The 23,287-nt window shown below is 47.8% G+C and overlaps 1 pseudogene; it reads left to right on the top strand.

Moving 5' to 3' along the window:
• The window catches only part of LOC139749032 (uncharacterized), a 542,729-nt pseudogene that overhangs the window by 474,409 nt on the left and 45,033 nt on the right, over window positions 1-23,287 (top strand).

Below are 23,287 nucleotides of genomic sequence, written 5' to 3' on the forward strand. Positions count from 1 at the left end.
ACCCCTCTTTCCTCATACACGTCATCCCGTGACCCTTCCCCCTGTCATCCCATCTCCTCATTTCCTCAGTCAACATTCTCTCTCTCTCTCTCTCTCTCTCTCTCTCTCTCTCTCTCTCTCTCTCTCTCTCTCTCTCTCTCTCTCTCTCTCTCTCTCTCTCTCTCTCTCTTTCTCTCTCTCTCTCTCTCTCCTTCATCTTTTTTTTTTTTCTTTCATCATGTCTAAAGCGCTTCTTTGCTTCCAGATGCCCTACCAGTTTACCAGCTTGAGTATCTGTCCTCACATTGTACATTTATTAATAGCCCATCCTCCTCCATCTATACGTACAAAAAAAAAAGAAAAATTGAAGGACTTTCACTGGTGAACTGCTTTCTACTACTTCAGTATCTGTCCAGACCTCACATGACCTCTGCCCATGACCTCATGACTCACCGTTACCACCTCGGTCTCAAAATCCTTTTCCTCACGCGTGCCAAAGCCTCTCCGTTATCATGCTCTCAAGTTCGCTGTTGTCCCCCACCATTGGCATAGAATCATTTGCATACATCAACGTCTCCGCTTCCCACGCTCTTTTATCCTCCCATCCTCTGCTTCCAGTTGGTTCAGGCAAAATCCACCCTGATGGTTCCAGATGTTCCAGGTAAAATCACCCTCGGTGCTTCCAGTAGTTCCAGGCCCAAAATCACCCGGATGGTTGCCATCCACTGTGAGGTTCGACAGTGATCAGGGTGTAACACGGTCGTCCCACACGAGACGAAACCCAGAACCACTTGCCTGTTCTCACAGCTCCTCTGACGCATGCCTCCCTCTCATGACACAGTTGTCCCTGACACATGCCTCCCTCTCATGACACAGTTGTCCCTGACACATGCCTCCCTATCATGACACAGTTGTCCCTGACACATGCCTCCCTCTCATGGCATATTTGTCCTCACACTTGCCTCTCTCTCATGACACAGTTGTCCCTGACACATGCCTCTCTCTCATGACAGTTGTCACTGACACATGCCTCTCTCTCATGACACAGTTGTCCCTGACACATGCCTCCCTCTCATGGCATATTTGTCCTCACACTTGCCTCCCTCTCATGACACAGTTGTCCCTGACACATGCCTCTCTCTCATGGCACAGTTGTCACTGACACATGCCTCCCTCTCATGGCATATTTGTCCTCACACTTGCCTCTCTCTCATGACAGTTGTCACTGACACATGCCTCTCTCTCATGACACAGTTGTCACTGACACATGCCTCCCTCTCATGGCATATTTGTCCTCACACTTGCCTCCCTCTCATGACACAGTTGTCCCTGACACATGCCTCCCTCTCATGACACAGTTGTCCCTGACACATGCCTCCCTCTCATGACACATTTGTCCCTGACACATGCCGCTCTCTCATGGCATATTTGTCCTCACACTTGCCTCCCTCTCATGACACATTTGTCCCTGACACATGCCGCTCTCTCATGGCACAGTTGTCACTGACACATGCCTCCCTCTCATGACACATTTGTCCCTGACACATGCCGCTCTCTCATGGCACAGTTGTCACTGACACATGCCTCCCTCTCATGGCACAGTTGCCCTCACACTTGCCTCCCTCTCATGGCACAGTTGCCCTCACACTTGCCTCCCTCTCATGGCACAGTTGCCCTCACACTTGCCTCACTATTGCTTTATGAACCCATTCGCTGTTCCTCACAAACTTCATAGATTTTCAGCGTGTTCCCCTATCCGTCCCCATCGACACTGTGGTATGTTTATTCTACGTCCATGAATACAGCACATGGGCTCTCCGCTCTGAATTTACTCGCTGAAGAACATCTGCATACACGATATTTGATCCACAGAACCGTACCATGTGATCCACATGACCAGACCCCTCCCAAGAAACCAGCTTCCCCAAGCCTTCACTGGCTTGATTATTTTGGAGTTCTTTCAGCGTTGGTCTGAGATCGGTTCGTCCTCTGGTTTAGCATGTTCGTTCTTAAAGCGTCGTGCCCTTCCGCTGGGATACAGCGACGCTGTCCATCTGTTTCTTCATCGCCTCGTCCACAACCCGTTCGTCCCAGTTCCCCTCCTTATGTCTCATCCTTCCTTAGTCCAGGGTCTCATACGTTGTATGTTTCCGCATGCGCTCCCTCATGTGCCTCCTCCTCTCTCTCTCTCATGTCCCACCCCTCATCCCAGGGCCTCACATGCTAGTCATTGTTCACCTCTGCGCCACCTCACTTGCCTCATCATGCCTCACCCTCACTGCCTCCCTTCCACCCTCACTGCCTCCCTCATCACACCGATTATTTCCCCAACTTCAGGTGGCTCATCATAGTTTTGCCATCCCGTATACCCCCCGAGTGCCTCTATGTGCTCACTATGCCTGAGAAATTTGCTCGTACCAACCAGTGAGATGTAGTCCCTCTGTGTCCTTCATACTGAATCAGGTTTCAGAGAATTTCATCAGATTTCCAAAAAAAATAAAGAAATAATCGTCTCTCTCTCTCTCTCTCTCTCTCTCTCTCTCTCTCTCTCTCTCTCTCTCTCTCTCTCTCTCTCTCTCTCTCTCTCTCTCTCTCTCTCTTTTGAAGAGTCCAGATGAAATGCGCTATGCAGAGAGAGGGAGGAGGAGGAGGAGGAAGGGATCTTCCGTTTTGGGTGATACGAATACAAAGGCATAAGGATGCGAGTGACGCCAGTACCCTGTGGTCGCGGGTACTGGATACGGTGTTATTGGAGAGACATGATCTGTGTAATCAAGAACACCTTCGTCTAACGATAAGAGCATCCCATACATAGCGTAAAGCTGGTGGTATACACAGAAGTCACTTCTAGACTGTAAGACAGTGGGTATTAGGGTGTTTAAGGACGTAAAAAGAGGATCTAGTGATGGACAGAGAGATCTGTGTCTGTGTGTGGAGTGGACACGTACACACAGACACACACAGTGACTTGGGGAAGCCCCCGAGAGACAGTACTGTGGAAGGGGTTTAGGAAATGTGGACCGCGCACGGCTTCATCAGGAGCTGCGTTGAATATAATGAGATATGGGGAAAATATTCACGAGCCACCTCTTGAATTAAAGATGACGGGCTGTGTGAGCGAAGGAAGAGATTCAGACGAAGGGGGTACAGCACGGTGGAATGAGGATGTGAAGAGAGGGGGGGTGGGGGAAAATGTCACAAAGAAGCAAGAGTCCCATTAAGTTCTGTGTGGGAAGAAGGAGGAGTTCGTACTGAAATCTGATGCCAAGGGATTGCATAAGTACGGAGCGGGAGAGCTGCAAAAGGCTGTAAAGAAACAGCTGAACTTGAGGTAAATGGTGAAGAACATTATATACACTCAACACAACGCAAAGATTGATATATACATATCAGAATGATGAGAAGGTGAGTGAGAGAGAGAGAGAGAGAGAGAGAGAGAGAGAGAGAGAGAGAGAGAGAGAGAGAGAGAGAGAGAGAGAGGGGGGGGGGGAGAAATTCAGGTCTGAAAAAATTACAATGACTGATATGCAGAAGCGATATTTCTTTGGAATATATATATATATATATATATATATATATATATATATATATATATATATATATATATATAGAGAGAGAGAGAGAGAGAGAGAGAGAGAGAGAGAGAGAGAGAGCGCGGTTAAATGAGGAAGGAACATTGTTCACAGGAGATGGTCCAGGTTGTGGAAGGTGGGAAGAATGCATCACAGAAACGTGGGTGTTGCTGCTCCGGAGAGAGAGGGCGCGTGTGGGGGGTTGTTTGGCAGAGAGCAAAACAAGCAGGTAAAGGGAAAATATTGCAAGGACGTGGGACGCGATGTATTGTGTCACAAGATTGGAAAAGCAAGAAGTGTACATAGGCGTCTGGGTAAGACGGTTAAAGATTGAAACGAAAAAAAAAAATGTTGCAATAGTTTGATATTTATGATGTACGTGAATGACATGATTATGCTGGGTCGTGTGGCCTTTGAGTCGACAGTGTCTGAGTAAAGGTGTCGAGATTAGAAACTAATTACAAGACTAAGAACAAGAGGGATGAGTCCTTGTATAGACGGTGAGGTGTATAGTAAGACCTGCGAGTGATCGAGTACAAATGGGATTGACTGAACACTCTTGTGACAAAATGAAAGAGGATTTCCTACAGGAGGAAGGGTGTGAATACCATACATTTTTCTTCGCAATTCATGAGATTGTACTCGAACGCCTCAGAGAGAGAGAGAGAGAGAGAGAGAGAGAGAGAGAGAGAGAGAGAAAGAGAGAGAGAGAGAGAGAGAGACTAGAGGAAAGTCTACGACTGTGTTTATGGCTTCGGAGATGGGCATCGATGTGGATTGAAATGGGAAGTTCGTGAATCCCTCTGCACAGATGACATGCTGGATGACGTTGGCAAGCTTTTGTACAGTCGGGAGTCTCGCTCGCGAGGTAGTAAACAGAGACAAGGGAGAAGTGATTGGGAATGAACGTTGGAGTTTGTCAGGGTCGTGGGATGATGACCGGGGCGACGGTCGCCGTGTGTGTGTGTGTGTGTGTGTCTGTTGCTGTAGTGGTGGGTGTTAGGAGAGACGCAGCCTGAACCCGCGATTGCAACAGTGGAAACATTCGACTGGTTTTCTATGCAGATGATCCAGGTTGTCTTGTCTGAGCAGCGCGGGAATGGTCGGTGATGGTGCGACACCTTTTGGGTCACCGTTCGAGAAGAGGTGGAAGAGGAGGAGGAGGAGGAGGAGGAGGCTTGAAATATACGAGAGTTCTGATACCGACAATCGTGTACTTGGTGTTCATACGTCGGCGTAGACCTGTAGTAAAGAATGAATATTAATACAAGTGTCGGTGCATGGATGCAGATGATTAGGGTAAAGTTTTAGAAGAATAGAAACTCTGGGATGATTTTAGGAACTTTGATGAACGGGAGGATGTAGAACGCAGAGGAGGCGACAGTCAGGGCATACGAAACCTCACTCTTTTTTACCCCGAGGTAAAGACACTGAAGAAGGAAGATGTATAGCAGGAGATGTAGATAAGCTGCACACTAAGACCTGAGGAGGAGAGGTAGAGTACAGATCAAAGGTACGTGAAAGATGTACGATGTGGGAAAAGACATCCAAAAGGTGCATTGGCTCTCAGCCTTATAAAACGATGAAGGGAGGGTAGGAGTTCTAGAGATGGGAGGATCAACAGAATCTAAAATAGAGGTAATATAGGACTACTGGAGAGAGGTAGACCATGAAAAGTTGAACAGACTCGGTGAATGAATAGTTAAAACTCGGGAGAATTTCCTCAGAGGTAGTCTGGAAGAGGGGGAATGAATGGTGAATGTGTGTGTGTGTGTGTGTGTGTGTAGTGGAGGTACTGTGTTAAGAGAGGCTGGTGAGTGAGGGTATAGAGGAGGTGCTGTGTTATGAGAGGCTGGTTAGTGTTTGTGTGTGTAGTGTTGGTGCTGTGTTGTGTGAGAGGCTGTAAGTATGTGTGTAGTGCAGGGGCTTTGTTGTGAGAGGCTAGTGAGTGAGGGTATGTGATGGAGGTGCTGTGTTGCGAGAGGCTGGGAGTGTGAGTGCAGCGAGTTCCGATCAAAATGAATAATCATGAAACATTTTCACGGTGTTGAGGAGTTTGCTCACTTTGCCACACCAATCTAAGTTTAGGGGAACTTATAGGTGGGGAACGAGGTCGTTAATACTCTTCGTCACCTCACCTTCTGCGTGGTGACGAAGTTATGTGATCAGCTAGTCAGATACCCAAAGAATTAAGACGAATTCTGACGGAGTTGGTAATGTCATACATTGAGTAATGAATTCTCTGTGTACGGATGTGTTTCACTGATGTTGCTGGTGTGTGTGTGTGTGTGTGTGTGTGTGTGTGTGTGTGTGTGTGTGTATCTTATATTGCTCACCTCCTGCCTGCTTAATAGCGACCTACATGTAGGTACAGGACGCTTAATTCAGCTTATATCCTGTGTGTTGCTCATTATCACTTAACTGTTCCTATTCACGTGCGCATTCTCTGCATCAACTCACTCCCCTTACACAGTTCTCTTCCATTGAACTATCTTCTTTTCACCCTTCCAGACACAGGAATGTACCATCTAACTACCTTCTTTTCCACCCTTCCATCTAACTTCACTTCTCCACTTCCATACACCATTCTGTACTATCTAACTTGCCTTCTCCCGCCCTTCCTTGTGTACCCAGTAACTTCTATCTCCCTCACGACCGTACTTTACACAACTCACTATGTCTCCTCTTGTCATTAAATTCCTCACTGCTCCTCATCCAGGAGGAGTTCAGAACACTTAGATCCCTCCAACTCCCACAACCATTGTAGCCAGTTGACTGTCAGAGAGTCGCGTGTGGGGCACAGGACTAACACCCTCTCTCCCTCTCTCTCCCTGCGCAGTTCTGGGCAGCGTACGTGCCGTGTGGGGCGCAGTACCTAAACGCGGCGCAGGTGACACTGGAACAGATCGACGTCATCAAAAGGATGATAGCGCGCTACCCTCAGCACCTCGGCTACGCCCAGTCATACGCAAGTAAGAGATGACGACAGTCTTGCCCCCTGTTGACGCTACTCTTTATGTAGCGCCCGAGGCGATGCTCTTTTTTTTTTTAGTTATTTACCTTATGTGTCGCCAGAACCACCTCCACTGCTGGTGTAAGTCGTCCTTCCTCATACTACCCCTTCTAATAAGGTCCTCATGGGTGTTCCTCCCGTTCTATTTAGTCTATAGAAATAATTGATTTAATGGGTTTCCTCAAACTGCCCAAGGGTTCTAAAGGTAATTGTTTTTCTTTACAGCAAAGGCTTATAAATCATAATTACGGAAGGTGGTGCAGAGCCTTGTGCTTATGGCTGCCCACGGATTAATACCTGGCAGTTTCTGGTGGGCAGCGTCTGATATATCGTAATGTATCTTCTCCATCAGTCCCTTAGATAAAGTTAGGCTGAACCTTTGTGTAGGTAACTCGGCCAAGGGTGACCAGTGAATGGTCCCAGTGATTCCTCTTTTCTTTGATTCCTGTTTTCTATGGCTCATCTAGACTGAACGAAGATACTCATTTTCTATGCAGGATGGGTCTTCAAACTTTATATAATGGCTGTGTGTAGGATGTATCCAATATCACTATATCTATCTTGATATATATATATATATATATATATATATATATATATATATATATATATATATATATATATATATATATATATATATATATAGCGGCAGCAATAGACCTGTGCCTACCTATGTAAATTTTGATGAGAGAAAGGACAACCAGAGTGACGTATAACATCTCTATAATTGTTCTGAAAGACACCACCCTCATCAAAAAACTTGTGTATCAGTATACATATAAGAGTGTCTATACATATACATGCATGATTATGTGTACTATGTATACTGGAAGTATACATAGATACAAGTCTGATGAGGATTGCTCCCTCACCTTCGTCTGTGTGTTGCAGGTTTGATGGAAGTGTACAACTCGGGTCGGATCGCCAGCCTCCTGGGTGTGGAGGGAGGCCACCTGATGGGCGCAAGCCTCTCGGTCCTGAGGATGTACTACGACCTGGGCGTCCGATACCTCACCCTCACCCACACCTGCAACACGCCCTGGTAACGACCGCCCAACGACCCTGAGACTGGCAACAGACGACTGTGATACAAGGGCGAGGTGATGCCTCAACCCAAGCCAACCGACCGACCTCCTCCCCTCCACACACACACACACACACACACACAGACACCCACCTGCAACATGTCTCCTTGACAACCAGACGCCACGACCACAGACTTATGACTTGGGTTCAGCTGACTTAAAACGACCTGTGACCAATACTACCAAGACGACACGGAACCACGACCCACAACAACGACAACAACCCACAACCCTACCCCACACAGCTACGCCTTACCCATAGATCCTTCAGTCACGCCATGCATCCTACAACCCAAACCCCATGACCATACACTACCACAACCCTCCAACAACACCCTGTGTCCACAACCTATACACACACACACACACACACACACACACACACACACACGCGCCTCACCACGACCTCGGCACACAACAAAACGACCCACCATCACGACCATGAGCCGGGATCACACCCTGACCAAAGGCAGACAATCTCTCTCTCAATGTCTTGTTTATCTTCCCCGTCAAGTGTGGTTCGCCTGAGTGAGGGAGAGAGGGAGGTGGGGAAGACTATGGGTCACGTCTCACCAGACCAGCCATCAGCCTCCGGCTCTTGTGTCTCCACTTCAGCAGAGATGGAGCTGGCCAGAGACACTGAACACAGAGGGTGTAGGGATGACTCGGCGACCCTCGGGTAACACACACACACACACACACACACACACACACACACACACACACGCACATACACACACCTCTAAAAGCAACTCAAGCAGCTCACTTGCCAACACTGTTATGCAACTGGTGATTCACCCTCCTTGTCTTGCTGCCGTGGCTTTGGGTAGGAGGGTAAGGCAGTAGGAGTGAGGGAGTGTGTGTGTGTGTGTGTGTGTGTGTGTGTGTGTGTGTGTGTGTGTGTGTGTGTGTGTGTGTGTGAGAGAGAGAGAGGGAGGTGAGGGAAAGATATCGGCCGATGTTGATAGCTCACATACCACCCTCACTGCCACTCCGACCCTCCCCCCCAGCCAGCCAGCGAGGTGAGTTACAGGGTAACTTACATCGGAATGGGTAACTTTCACACTACCTTACCGTCACTCTCACCCTCTCCAGCTAACCAGTCAGCCAGCCAGAGAGTGACGGGAGTAACAGAGAAACCAGACCAGTAGCTCACTCACCATTTGCTCTCCAAGAAAGTTCTCTTAGAGAGACATTCTCTTTGTGTTTACGTGTTGATGTATCTATGGCTCTGTTTGTGGCAACATCTTTAAAAAACAATGTAATATCTCTTATTTTCTTACCTCCTTTCTTTTTTCCTTTTATGCGAAAGGAATTCAACCATTTCCTTTTTCTTATTTGTCAGGGTTGGATTATTTTTCCCCTCTTTCAAATATATGAAGTCGTGGGGGGTATGGAGGAAATGTTCGAACCCAGGATATCTTCTAGTCAAAATTCTTAGGCAGTTTTGGAGATAAAACCATCAATATTATCATCACTATCACCATCAATATTATCATCACTATCACCATCAATATTATCATCACTATCACCATCAATATTATCATCACTATCACCATCATCAGCATCGAAGTTCCCATTATCGCCCTCTACTGTGAGTGTTTCTTCGTCGCTAAGTAGCCTTCTTCCTTGAAGTCATGTAGACACGTAACTCACTGCTCCCAGCATCACTTAGCACAAGAGAGGTAACTCCCCCCCGACCGTAACTCCTTGCACACCTATCGCCGCCCTAACTCCCCCCGACTGTAACTCCTTGCACCTATCGCCTCCCTAACTCTCCCGACCGTAACTCCTTACACCTATCGCCGCTCTAACTCCCCCCGACTGTAACTCCTTGCACCTATCGCCGCTCTAACTCCCCCGACCGTAACTCCTTACACCGATCGCTGCTCTAACTCACCCGGCCGTAACTCCTTGCATCTATCGCCTCCTTCCGATACTCATGTACTCATCCTCGACTCCTACAACTTCGAAAGTCCTCTCACTCCTTCACACTCCTATGGTTTCCGTTTGGTTCACATCGTCATCAGCGTCCTGCCGAAGGACTTTGAAACCCCCTGCATTTCTCTTGGTTTTCATGCCTCCAGATCCTCCAGCAGACTGACCAATATTAGTATTCTCCCCCCTCCTTCCCCCCTTCCTGGACGCCGCCCTTCCATCCTCCTTCCTGGAACACAGGCGGAGCCTTGGCCCCTTCCCTCGTTCGACGTCTCTCCTTCCATCCTTCCTTGCAATCACGTCCTTCAACTGTCCATCTCGTCGATTATAACCACTCCAATTTTTCACCTTCTCTTTCCTCTTTCCTCCGTCAAGCATTTTCTCTCTTCTTTTCCCGTGTATAACTTCTAGAGTTTTTCCTCGTTGCCCATATGTCTCCACGCGCAAAGTTCTGTAATCGATCAATATCGTATTTTGTCTGAGCTCAAATAGTGAAGATTACGAAAGGATCAAGTTATCGGTCACGCAATCGTATTTGCAATAAATACCTTGCTTTATAATCTTCCGTATCATAACTTAAGTCGTAAAACAGAACGAAATCATTTGATAACAGATGCCCTGTACACCACCTCCCCCAGCAGCGTTACGTCATGTTAAGTTTCCCATGCCACCAAAGTACTTTCTTCAAAGAGGAGCCATTTCTCCTCTGCCTCGATCTTCATAGAAGACCTTTGTGCCAAAAGAAGCCGATGAAAGATGGACATTAGAGCGGTAAGATGGTCATTAGTATAGTGAAAAAGTGCCTTATATTCAGGCAGATCGTGTGTGTGTATATGTTCCGTGGAATGATATACGTGTGTGTGTATATGTGCCGTGGAATGATATACGTGTGTGTGTTCAATGTACCGTTGGATGACAGATGTGAGTATATTCTTTGTACTGTGGGATGATAGATGTATGTTCTATGTGCCGTGATATTATAGATGTATGTTCTGTATGCCGGTGGTTGATAGATGTGTGTATACATCTTCTGTGTGCCGGAGGATGATAGATGTGTGTATACATGTTCTGTGTGCCGGAGGATGATAGATGTGTGTATACATGTTCTGTGTGCCGGAGGATGATAGATGTGTGTATACATCTTCTGTGTGCCGGTGGTTGATAGATGTGTGTATACATGTTCTGTGTGCCGGAGGATGATAGATGTGTGTATACATGTTCTGTATGCCGGAGGATGATAGATGTGTGTATACATGTTCTGTGTTTAAAACGTGGAGGTAATGTGTAGGCAAGACGTATGCAAGAATTGAAGAGTCATTTGCTGGAGGTTTGATGGGGTCAGACGCGTGAGGGCGAGGGGAAGGTGATCTTCGAATGTCTTCTGGTTTGAGCGATGTGGCTGGTGACAGTAGTGGAGTAATAGGGAGGGAGGGAGTGCGGAGCGTCTGGTGATGCATCGTATGAGATGTAGTGGATTGGATTGGATACCCAGGGTGTAATGACGGTGAGGAGAACGATGAGATGAAGACGCAGAGGGTCCTCAGCACTGGCCATTATGGGAAGGGAGGGAGGGAGGGAAGGTGCCTGCAAATGGAGCTTCGCCTCTGATAAGGCAATACAGTATGGAGACTCCCTCCCTTCATGATAAGCAGAGACTGAGATAGGCCATCCTACATGGGGGGAAACTGTAGCGTAGGGGAAGATACGTATATGGCTTTCGTAAAGCTTGAGCACTAATGGAGGACGTAAAACATGGACGAACCTGACAAGGAAACCTTCAGTTATTGATGTGGCGGGAGTTGTGGATGTCCTGATGTGCTGCTTCAAGGAAAGAGCTCGACTGAGGCTCAGTCCAGGAGTGGCCATGTCTGCAGAGGGTTCTTGTCAGACGTGCTGCTGCTGAAGAATAAAGTAGTTTTCGATGCACTTGATTTCACTGGTTTCTACAGCGTACCTCTATTGGCTCGTTGAAATTTGAAGGGATAAAAGAGACGTGAGCTTGATACAATCGATAAGATATATATAGAGAGAGAGGGAGGTCTGGTGAAACATATTGTTATAAAGAATAAAAGAAAAGAACGTCTGGTGTAAGGAGCCAAGGAGCCCATTGCTGAACTTTGGTCAAGTCGTTAGAGACCTCGAGTGGAACAGTATCGGCCAAAGTTATCAAGACCATCCAAAGTTCTCATCTGAGAAGAAGAAAAATTGGATCGCCAACGGCACGACAAGGTCACGACGACGGGTATATTACGCGTCTTAGATCCATCGATGACTTCGAGGTGTTTCGGCTATTTCCGTGTGAGAAGTTTCCCAAAACCTTAGAGAGGGAGAGGTGTGTGTGTGTGTGTCTGTGTCTGTGTGTGAGGCAAGTGCTCTTGGTCGATAGGTTGAGGTGGAAGAAGGTGGTTCTCTTATGTATGGGCGCAGGATAGATGATGATGGCCTTTATCCACGAAGAACGTAAGGAAGGTAAAGTGTAAAGAACACAGTGACTCGATGATCTTAACAGCAAGAGGAACTGATTCAGGAGAACGATATGTTACCCCCATCCGGGACGGGATCAGTAATGGCATCCAAGCCTCTGGGTTGCTTACGAGGATGCAAAAACAAAGTCCTGATACTAGAATTCAGAGGATGGCATTTGGAGATGGATGACTGCGGTGGCTTGGGAAGTGCAGTGAATATACTTTTTCCCCTCCGAAGGTTGAATATTCTGCGACCTCGTAAACAAAGGGATGTGATAAGAGGAGGAGTGGCGTACTTGCGAGACTAGTACGAACTACATGCAAGGGTGATAGGTACTGAACGAGGTAACTTTGTACTCGACCAGGTCATGGCCAGGTTGTGGCGGCCTCCGGCAGTAGAGATGGTCCTCATGGACCAGTTTGCCTTCTCCAGCCACAATAATTATTCGGATTAAGTCGTGTTGGAAAACAGTTAAGGATCATAATCTTTACTTAAACGTCAGCCTCCGTAATGGAAAGGAAAAGCGCGACCAAAATATAACAATCCAGAGTGAGATAGTTGGATAATTTTTGTCATCATAAAGAACAATGATGTCCATCCAGCCAGCTCTCTCTCTCTCTCTCTCTCTCTCTCTCTCTCTCTCTCTCTCTCTCTCTCTCTCTCTCTCTCTCTCTCTCTCTCTCTCTCTCTCTCTCTCTCTCACACACAGTGGGCGTCTCCCTGAAGGCCTGTGGCTCCCCCGTGTCTTTCCGATCTCTCCTTCTCCATCGGCCTTCATCCCCTTCTCTCTTGGACCTTCTCTCCTCTACGGACATTCTCCCTCCTAGTGGCCTTCTGACGGACCTTCCCTTATCCCCCTGAGCGCCTCGTCTTCTAAGGGCTTCTCCTCTCCCTCGTCAAGTGGACCCTTCCATGTCACTCGGTTCCTCCAACCTCCCATGGCTCCCTCTCCCGTCTTGGTCAACCTGCCTTAATCGCCCCGTCTTTTCCTCGAGTGTTGGTCGCCCGCCGAAGATCCTCCTCCTCCTCCTCCTTCCTCCCTCGCTCCTTTCCTCCTCCCCCGTTCTCGTCCCTCCTCTCCTCCCTTGTTTAGCGTCCGAACCCACCCTACCACTCTCACCTCTGACCCCTTCATAGCCTCTCCTTCTCCTCATATCCAAGCCAAAGTTTTGCCAGACTTCCAAAACTAATCTCTGGACAGTTTAAGTCATAATAAAACAGGTTCAAAGTAAAACTGGAGAATTTTCTTCATATGAATTTTTTTTTTTTCGAGGACGACGGGCGATCTGAGCTTTTAATTAACATGTCTGAGAGATTGTCGAGTCTGTATCCTTAATCTTCCTTTGATGAACATCTGCAATTGTTTTTGGTGGTTGTTTTTTTTTCTTCGTGTCTTCAAGTGAAACATTCGCTCATCACAGTTTCATATATTCCGTATATAGAACTATACAGATGTAGCAGATATAGTTAGATACAGTGGTAGGCAAGAGTGGTACAGAGAGGACAGATGTATTCGAACACCTCACTGTAGTAGATACAATTAAGCAGTGGTGTCTCCATGTCTGCTTCTCAGAGCTACGGAGATGATATGGCGAGGGAAATTCATATATCAAAATGACTTATAAAATAACAATGATAAAGATATTTATGATAATAGTCGGAATATCGTCTGCTACCCGTCTATCGTCTGCTAAGCCTCTCTACCAGGCTGAGCTGCTCCTCCTTTGTACAGTTTCCAAGGCATAGAAACTGTTCGGTGATGTGTACAGCAACTTACTTTCGACCTCTTGCGCATGTTCGAGGGACGGCTGTGGTGTGGGGATTAGGAGGAGGGCTTGGGGCGTCTCCTGCTGGGGTGCTGGCTGGGCGCTCTGCTCCGTGCATGAGGCAGTATTTTTTACCAGCTCATCTGCCATGTACGGCGAGCCTATCCTCCCCCACACTAGGTTAAGATTTGTATTGTGTATTCGTTATTTCTATAAGTATCATTGTCGTTATCATTATTTTAATAGCAGCAGCAGTAGTGGTAGTAGTAGTAGTAGTAGTAATAGTAGTAGTAGTAATAGAAGTAGTAGTAGTAGTAGTAGTAGTAGTAGTAGAAGTAGTAGTTGTAGTAGTAGTAGAAGTGCAGTAGTGGACATATATTTCAATGTCTGCTTCAGAACACACAAGATTTAGCTAATATATAGGATGTGTTGTGTGTTCACGACATACAATCCTCGTCTGTTGGTTGCCCTGTACGCGAAAAAAAAAAAAATATCTATTGGAGAAGGTGATGTACAGATAGAAGAAGAGATTTTGATCTGTGCTGATTACGATCATCATAATTATAATAATGATAAGGAATTTAGTATCCACCATGATAAGATACGAAGATATATGTACAAATTATTTTCTGATCCTGTAGCTCACGTCTTATATTCACACGAGTCTCATAAGGTCATATTGATATCCATAGTTCCATATGCTCAGTCGTATGTGAGTTGAGATGCTTCTGCTTGTGTTTGATTCATTCCATGTACATGAGAATATAGCTCGCGATAGGAGACAGACCGATGTATATATATATATAAATTCCATTGTAAGTTAAAGTCATCACTCACATGTCGTAATGTAGCACAGCAGCACAGTTTAAGTCATCATAGCAATTTACAGTTATCAAAGTCATTTACAACCGTATGTTTTTCGGACGCGATGGGCCTCTGTAAATCGACCCCGACACGTAATTTACAAAAGACTCGTTTTACAGCCGCGTATTTTATGATGTCTCACGAATAACGAATGTAGGTTCTTGTACATACATACACACGTACAGGTTCTGTTACGAATAAAGTATTTTTTCATATAAAAGTCCTCACAATTTTGCGCGTGATCAAGATATTCCTATGAGCCCACGGAATGTGTGTGTGTGTGTGTGTGTGTGTGTGTGTAAAGCTGCCTGGGTAAACCATGGGAAGGTCTGTAGGGTCCTGTTTGTGGATAAGGGAGACTGTGATTTCAGCGCATGACACACGACAGCACGGGAATGGTTATGAGCGCAACTGTGGACTTTCCTTCGTCTGTTCCTGGCGCTACGCCACTACAGCGGGAAACGGAGAACAAGTATAATGAATATAAAAAAGAACACAAACAGTAGTGTTAGCGGCAAATATAAAAAAAAAGAATGAAATAATTAATCTTCAGTCTCACAAAACTTTAGGAGATTAATAAACCATTTTAAAGTTTCAAGAAAGTTCAAATACATACGCTGGCCCTGAGACACACACACACACACACACAAACACACACACAGGTGTGTACGTCAGATATTTTTTTTTAATGAGCTCTTGTGGAAGGTGAAGAACGCAGTAATTATGCATTATGAAGAAACACCAAACAACCAGGACTCCTGTTTACGGGGTCGGGGGTTTAGGGGGTGTTGGAAGTTGGGAATTATGAAGAGCTGCTAATGAGGTAACTTGTTAAAAAAATATTTGTGGAGTGTGGATTTATTTTTAGGGTATTTCTTATTCATTATTTATCTCTCTCTCTCTCTCTCTCTCTCTCTCTCTCTCTCTCTCTCTCTCTCTCTCTCTCTCTCTCTCTCTCTCTTTCTCTCTCTCTCTCTCTCTCGTGTGTGTGTGTGTATTCCGGTATTGTGGGTAGGAATGTGAACCAGCCTCGGGAGCGAGCGATGGGTCGTTCCCGGCCTGTGAAGCTCACTCCAGGGCTGGTGTTTCCATGAGTACACTGTGCTCGGTACGGGGCCTTGGGTGGGTGGGTTTGTTTTGAACCAGACGCCTCCATGCTCGGTACAGGGCCTGTGGGGTTTTTTTTTTTGAGAAACAATTCTCGTTGCAAGGCAGTCTTTGAGTGAGACATTTTTTTTCGGAAAGATATTTTGTAGGATCTTTTTTTTTAAGAGCTTGTGTTTACCCCGGGGCGACTGCTGGAATAGGTTATAATTGTTGCCAGTGTTTCGGGACAGAACGCTTATTTCAGGATGTACAGAGCGTAATACCAGGTTGTGCCACTAGACCCATGGGCCTGCGTCTTTGAGGAGACTTCGCTCACTTCAGGGAGGTAGTCGTGAGACATTATGCTCTCTCCAAAAGTTTGTTTTGTAAGGAGGGACTATGCTCGCTACAGGGACAGGTTATGATTGACTCGCTCACTGAGCTCCATCGAAGCATATGGTACAGTCGCTTCAGGAGTCGAGTTGTGTGTGAGACTATGCTTCCCCTTTACGACGTGTCTTAGACTATGCCGACGGCACTTTCCTGAAACTATACCTCAGGTGTACAGTCTGTGTACTCTAAAGCAGAGTTCCAGTACTGGTAAACTCACTTGGAGTCGTCCAGTAGACGCGAAGGGACTGGTCATGCAAAGCGAACTGAGGGAATGAAGCAGGAAGAGGGAGGATTCATCCGTTCGAATCAGATTGTTCGAACCCGGATCCGAAATCATATACTGGCAGTTGGTTCTTCGCCTCACCAGTTACCACAAGTCTTGCTCCCGTGCTCTCGCTGTGTTATGTGCTCCTCGCCACACCACCAGTTCTTCCCCCCGTCCACTTGCTGTGTTAAGTCATGTGCTCCTCGCCACACCACCAGTCCTTCCCCTGTCCACTCGCTGTGTTATGTGAACCTCGCCACACACCGCCAGTCCTACCCCCGTCCACTCGCTGTGTTGAGTCATGTGATCCTCGCCACACCGCCAGTCCTACCCCGTCCACTATCTGTGGTAAGTTATGGTCGGGTTTTTTCTTCCATGGTGCTATGTTATTACTCGAGTCTGGACTCTCCTTCCATACTGGGCTTTTAAAACTTAAGCTTCGTTTGTTTATATTTTGTCTTTGTGAACAAAAATGCCTTTCATCAACGAACACAAACACGTCGTAAGTAAACTTATTTCTGTGGTGGGCCCTGACCAATGTGTCACATTCCTAGATTATAATTTTTTCAAAAGGAAACTTTATGTTAAAGCAACACTGTTATATGTGGAGCCCATGTTTCTGACGGGGGTGCTCGTTGACAGGTGTGGAGCAGGTGTTCTGGTATGCCTGCGTACAGGTGTGGGGCCCAGCGTTGCAGGCGCTTACCTGTAGGTGAGGAATGAGTGTTTCGGGTGTGTGTGTGTCCCGCTGTGATATGTCTGCTGCGTTGAACCTGCGTTCAGTGTGTCTTTAGCGGCAGTGGTGGAACCTGTGCTCAGTGTGTGTTTAGCGGCGTGTGCTCATCGTCAGTAATGGAACCTGCGCTCAGTGTATGTTCAGCGGCAGTGGTGGAACCTGCGCTCAGTGTATGTTTAGCGGCAGTGGTGGAACCTGCGCTCAGCGTGTGTTTTGCGGCAGTGGTGGAACCTGTGTTCAGTGTGTTCTTAGCGGCAGTGGTGGAACCTGTGTTCTTAGCGGCAGTGGTGGAACCTGTGTTCAGTGTGTTCTTAGCGGCAGTGGTGGAACCTGTGCTCAACGTGTGTTTAGCGGCAGTGGTGGAACCTGTGTGCTTAGCGGCAGTGGTGGAACGTGCGCTCAGTGGGTGACTATTCACAGGTATGGGGACCGTGTCCTGGGTATGTTTCGACCGTAGGTATGAGTGGGAGGCTGTGTATCAGGTATATATCGTGAGGCAGGTGTGGAGTCCAGGTTCCTCTCATTCAGAAGCAGGTGTGTGGATCCTTTTGGTGCGTAACTAACAGCAGTTGTGGAACACGTGTTCTGCATATGTTTTGCTACAGGTGTAAAGCCAGTGTTGTAAGTTTGGCCAGAGGCGTGGAGCACGTGTTCTTGTAAGTCAAGCCGCAAGTGTGGGGACACATGTTCTCGTAAGTCAAGCCGCAAGTGTGGGGGCAAATGTTCTCGTAAGTCAAGCCGCAGTGTGGAGACCATGTTCTCGTAAGTCAAGCCGCAAGTGTGGAGACACATGTTCTCGTAAGTCAAGCCACAAGTGTGGGGGCACATGTTCTCGTAAGTCAAGCCACAAGTGTAGAGACACATGTTCTCGTAAGTCAAGCCGCAAGTGTGGGGGCACATGTTCTTTCATGTTCTCGTAAGTCTCGCCCGCAGGTGTGGGTCATCCTGGCCCTCCTCGTAAGTCTTGCCCGCAGGTGTGGACATGGAGGGAGGTGTGAGGGAGGGTGGGTTAAAGAAAAAGCGAGTGTTGTTAGTTTAATGCGGTGCAAGGCTCCATTACCCCCGGCGAGTGTGAAGCGCCCGTTAGCCTAAGTGTTATTTGCTCTTTCCCCCAGGGAACCGAATGGTCTGCCCAGCGCTGGACACATTCTTTCCCTGAGGTTATTACTGTGTTTGCCGGTGTGTGTGTGTGTGTGTGGGAAGGGGAAGGGGGGAAGTGTTGTTTTCCCCTGGTGCACATTGCGAAGACCTCGAACGTAACAGGAAGGAAGGAAAAAAAAAGGTTAATAGTTTTCAAGAGAGAGGCTGTCTGTCTGTGAGGTTAAGCCCTCCCTCCCTTAAGCCCTCCCTGCCTGCCTTCCTTCCCTCCCTCCCTGCCAGGATATACGAGTCTTGAGAACATTCCCTCACACCCTTGAAGGTCGCAGGGAGAGAATGATGAATATTCTCCCTCAGAATACGAATAGAAATAAAGGGGGCGTGTCGATCAGGAATGATGAATGCAGAGATGTGGTCGTGAGGTAACCGCTCTGCTCCCTCAAACCTACGGGAAGACGTGGGCTTGTGTGGTGGTGATGACCGCTCGCCACACCTCACCACAGGGCAATCGCGTCGGCTGATAATTAAAAGTAACTCAGATGGGGTGTCATAAAAAGAGAGAGAGAGAGAGAGAAGAGGGTAATTAAGGAGATTGTCATTAGCGAGAGGAAGAGGAGAACAGATCAGGTTTCCCTTTGTTGCGTCACAGTGGTCAGTGTGTGGGAGGAATTGTGGCCAGACGGGTCGACCAAGTTAGGGAGACGCGGGAGGAAGGAGGAGGGAGTCTAGACGAATGGAGAAAACCCACTCGCAATACCTGTGAAGTGGAATAGCGCGGGTGTGTAGGAATGGAGGCAGGTGTGCGGGGCTGCATATAGGAGTGTAAAGGTGGACACAGGTGTGTGGGGCTGGAGGCAAGCGTCTAGGGCTGGAGGCAGGTGTGCGAGGCAGCGTGCATGTGTGTGAGGTTGGAGGCAGGTGTTATGGACTACGTAGAGGTAGGCTTCTGTGGGTGGAGGTAGGTGTGTGGGGTGGACGCAGGTACGTGCCAGACGTAGCTTTACGAAAGTGTGAAAGGCTTTTCAGCAGTGTCAGACACATATATGGGATATAAGTGAAAAGGATTTTGGAAAAGTGAATAATGTAAGAGAAGAAGACTCGGTGTTGCCAAGATCCGCTTCGGTGTTGCCAAGGTCCTCTTCGGTGTTGCCAAGGTCCTCTTCGGTGTTGCTAAGGTCTGCTTCTTTGTTGCCAAGGTTCGCTTTAGTGTTGCCAAGGTCCTCTTCGGTGTTGCCAAGGTCCTCTTCGGTGTTGCCAAGGTCCTCTTCGGTGTTGCCAAGGTCTGCTTCGGTGTTGCCAAGGTCCGCTTCGGTGTTGCCAAGGTCCGCTTCGGTGTTGCCAAGGTCCGCTTCGGTGTTGCCAAGGTCCGCTTCGGTGTTGCCAAGGTCCGCTTCGGTGTTGCCAAGGTCAGCTGAGAGACGAGAGTGAACTGTATATGTGGCGGCGTTGCTGGGCTGCTAACCATAGAGGACTCGTGAAAGGATTGTTTCCGCCACTTATTCCTCCTCCTCCTCCTCCTCCTCCTCCAGCAGGATGCTGGGGCCGCTGGAGGATCGCCTCGCCAAGCATGGCCTTTTGAGAGGTGGCAATTACGCTAGTCTTAGCACCTCATTAGGATGTGGAGGCGAGCGACGCTCTTCACCTTGTTTCCTGTGGAGGGAAGGTACCGGCGCGGGGGGGCCTCTGTGGTCGAGGCGACTGACGACTCTCCTGACGGAGACCACAGCGTACTACTCCGATCTGTCTGTCTGTTGACGATAACCTTATTTTGCCGGTGTTTGTGATATAATTATATTGCCGGTATCCTAGTTCTATCCTTATATTGCCGGTACCTTTTTGTCATATCTTTCTTTTGACGGCTTTTAACTCCACGTTCCTATTTTGCCGGCCAGTCCCAGTGATGAATGCCGATCTTCGATGAAATATCCTTATTTTATCGATCTTCAACGCGATATTCTTATCTTTTTCCCATTCCTCAGTGTGCTATCCTTATTTTGCCGATCGCCACTACCATATCCCTGTCTTTGCCAGTCACTGTCGATGACAGACTGTTGTAGCCGTGGCTAGCTGTACCAGTCTGACTGTCTGCCCTCCAGACCGTCTTGGAAATACGGTTTCGAAAGACCGTAGACTCTGACGTCATACCAGTCTTCCTTACGTAGATATGCGGTCATGGAATGTCGTAGACTGTAGACTGTGACGTCACTCTAATTGTGCCTGTGACGTCACTTCCAGTCTAATTGTCAATGTGACATCATCATCCCCAGTCTGTCAGTGGCTTCCAGTCATACCTAGATACGTGGCTCTGAAAGACTGTAGACTGTTAGTCCCTCCACTCCGACTTGACTGTGAGGGCAACATTGGATGACTGTAGACTACTGGGTCACCATGGGGTTGCTGGTGCTCTTACAGTCGTAGTTTACTTTATGTAAACCTGTGAATGAGTTTACCAGCTGACCCCGAGGAGAAGATAGAGGCGCGACCTCGTAGTTTACCAGCTGACCCCGAAGAGAGGAAAGAGGCGTAACCTCGGAGTTTACCCACTGTTACGTAAACCTTAGGAGAAGGGTTAAGAAGCACTTGTTTAGTTTCCCTTGTAATGGATACAACAATATCTGAATGACAGGCAGAGTAAGTGAACAACGATACATTATACCCGGATGAATATCATTGACCAAATCCGTCATTCAAACATATCCAAGTCACAAATCGAAAATTAACGTCATTTAACTTCCAACACAAGCGGATGATTACCATATGAATATGCAAATGACCAGCACTCGGGACTGGAACCAAATATCGTCTCTCCAAGTTTGAGGCGAGGTATTAACACCAGCAGATGTAAATACGTGTGTCTATCCGGGATCCAAATCAGGTGTCATTATCTAAGTTACAGATGCATAATTACCATCGATAATGAAGCGCTTATAATTACCATCGATAATTAAGCTTTCGGCCATGAATGAACTGACATTGGTCGTCATTACGTAGGAAGAATCCCCTCCTGTTTTTGGACAGAGTGAACAAAAAAAATTCTAATTTTCAGGTCACCATCCCTTGTCGAATATGATGACAATGAAAAAAAGCACCTGTGTCGAATACACATGTATCATCCAGACCTGACTAGGATACAGGGGTGTGTACATCTGTAACATGTGATTGCTACATCTGTCTGGTCACCATTCCTTGTCGAATATGATGACAATGAAAAAGAGCACCTGTGTTGAATACACGTGTATCATCCAGACCTGACTAGGATACAGGGGTGTGTACATCTGTAACATGTAATTGCTACATCTGTGAGACACTGGATGGTCAACACTTGTTGGACCAACACAGATAAGTTATCGTATCATTAAAGACGAGGCTTACTTTCATAGAGGCGAGATTTCCGTCAATTTTATGATAATTAGGATCGCGTCAAGACAAGGCTTTACCATACCTCCGTGTGATCTTCCCAGGGGAACCAAAATATCATGATCGGAAGTCGAATCTGTGTACCGCGCTCATTTGCGTGTTTTGCTATACATCTTCCCCGCTTGAACCAGGTGATACGGTCAGAAAGGAGCCCTCTCGCGCACATATATACATATGGTATTCACGCTTGATTCATAGCGTATGGTATACATATGGTATACGTATGAACGGGTTTGCCTGTATGCGTCAGGTAGAGTAGCGCTAGCGAGGTCCCGTGCGCGGGTGGGAGGAGTCGGGTTGGTGGTGGCGGCTGACGACAAGAAGCTGTTGGCGTAAGCTGAAGATCGAGCGTCTCGGACGCCGCCGTGGACGGCCTCACTGACGCCGCCATGGACGGCCCCACGGACGCCGCCATGGACGGCCCCACGGACGCCGCCGTGGACGGCCCTAACAACGCCTCCATGGACGGCCCCACGGACGCCGCCGTGGACGGCCCTAACAACGCCTCCATGGACGGCCCCACGGACGCCGCCGTGGACGATCTCACGGACGCCGTCATGGACGATCTCACGGACGCCGTCATTGACGATCTCACGGACGCCGCCGTGGACGGTACCGCGCCATGGGTCGTAGCGCCCCGGACGGCATCGACAACGCCTCGGACGAAGCCACAGATAATGCTCCCACCTCGAGACCTCTCCCCATGGGAGCTTAACTTGGCGCACAGCCACTGGAGTCTCGCCTAGATCCCTCCTCCTGGAACCTCACCTGGAGCGCTACCCCTGGAGCCTTTCCTGGAACCTTCCCCCTGGAGCCTCACCTGAACCCCGGTAGTCACACACACACACACACACACACCACACACTTATCACACAGCTCGGCCGCGGTAGGCCACGGCCGCTGGCCCAGGTGGACGATGACCGAACCAGCGTGTCTTGGGACGCCCTTGTGTCACGACTGCCGCTCCTCCTTCGTCATTTGCGCCACTCCATCACTTCAGCCCTGTTGATCCTTACTCTTCGTGCGTGTATTCTCTATCACCTCTTCTTCTCCTTCTCTCCTTCCTATTCCTCTGTCATTCTAACTTCCTTTTTATCTTCATTTGCCATTCATAGCTTCATCTCATACGGAGAAGCCTAGCATGTGCGGAAGAGGGGTAGATCATGTGGCTTCTTCATAAATCAAGACTTGTCTGCAAGGTTTCGTTACCATCTCGAGGAGCAAGGAGAGGTAGTGTGTGGGGGGAGCGAGGAATATTCTCTCTCTCTCTCTCTCTCTCTCTCTCTCTCTCTCTCTCTCTCTCTCTCTCTCTCTCTCTCTCTCTCTCTCTCTCTCTCTCTACGGTCAGTGCCTTTTGGGAGATAGTCTCCCCTACGGGAGAAGAGACCTTTCAAGGAACGGGGCTTCTATAAAAGGAGGGAACAGTTTCAAGAGAGGGGTCTGTCTGTGGAACGAGTCTCTCCAAAGATAGTCTGTCCAAGGAGCGAGTCTCTCCAGAGAGAGAGAAGGGTGTCTCTCTGAGGAGCGAGTTTCTACGAAGAAAGTCTCTCTCTGGAGATTGCTCCTCTGTCTGGGAGGATTTTTGAGAAAATTTGATGGGCCAAGATGT

Source organism: Panulirus ornatus, chromosome 6 (genome assembly GCF_036320965.1).
Source record: "Panulirus ornatus isolate Po-2019 chromosome 6, ASM3632096v1, whole genome shotgun sequence".
NCBI classification, from domain to species: domain Eukaryota; kingdom Metazoa; phylum Arthropoda; class Malacostraca; order Decapoda; family Palinuridae; genus Panulirus; species Panulirus ornatus.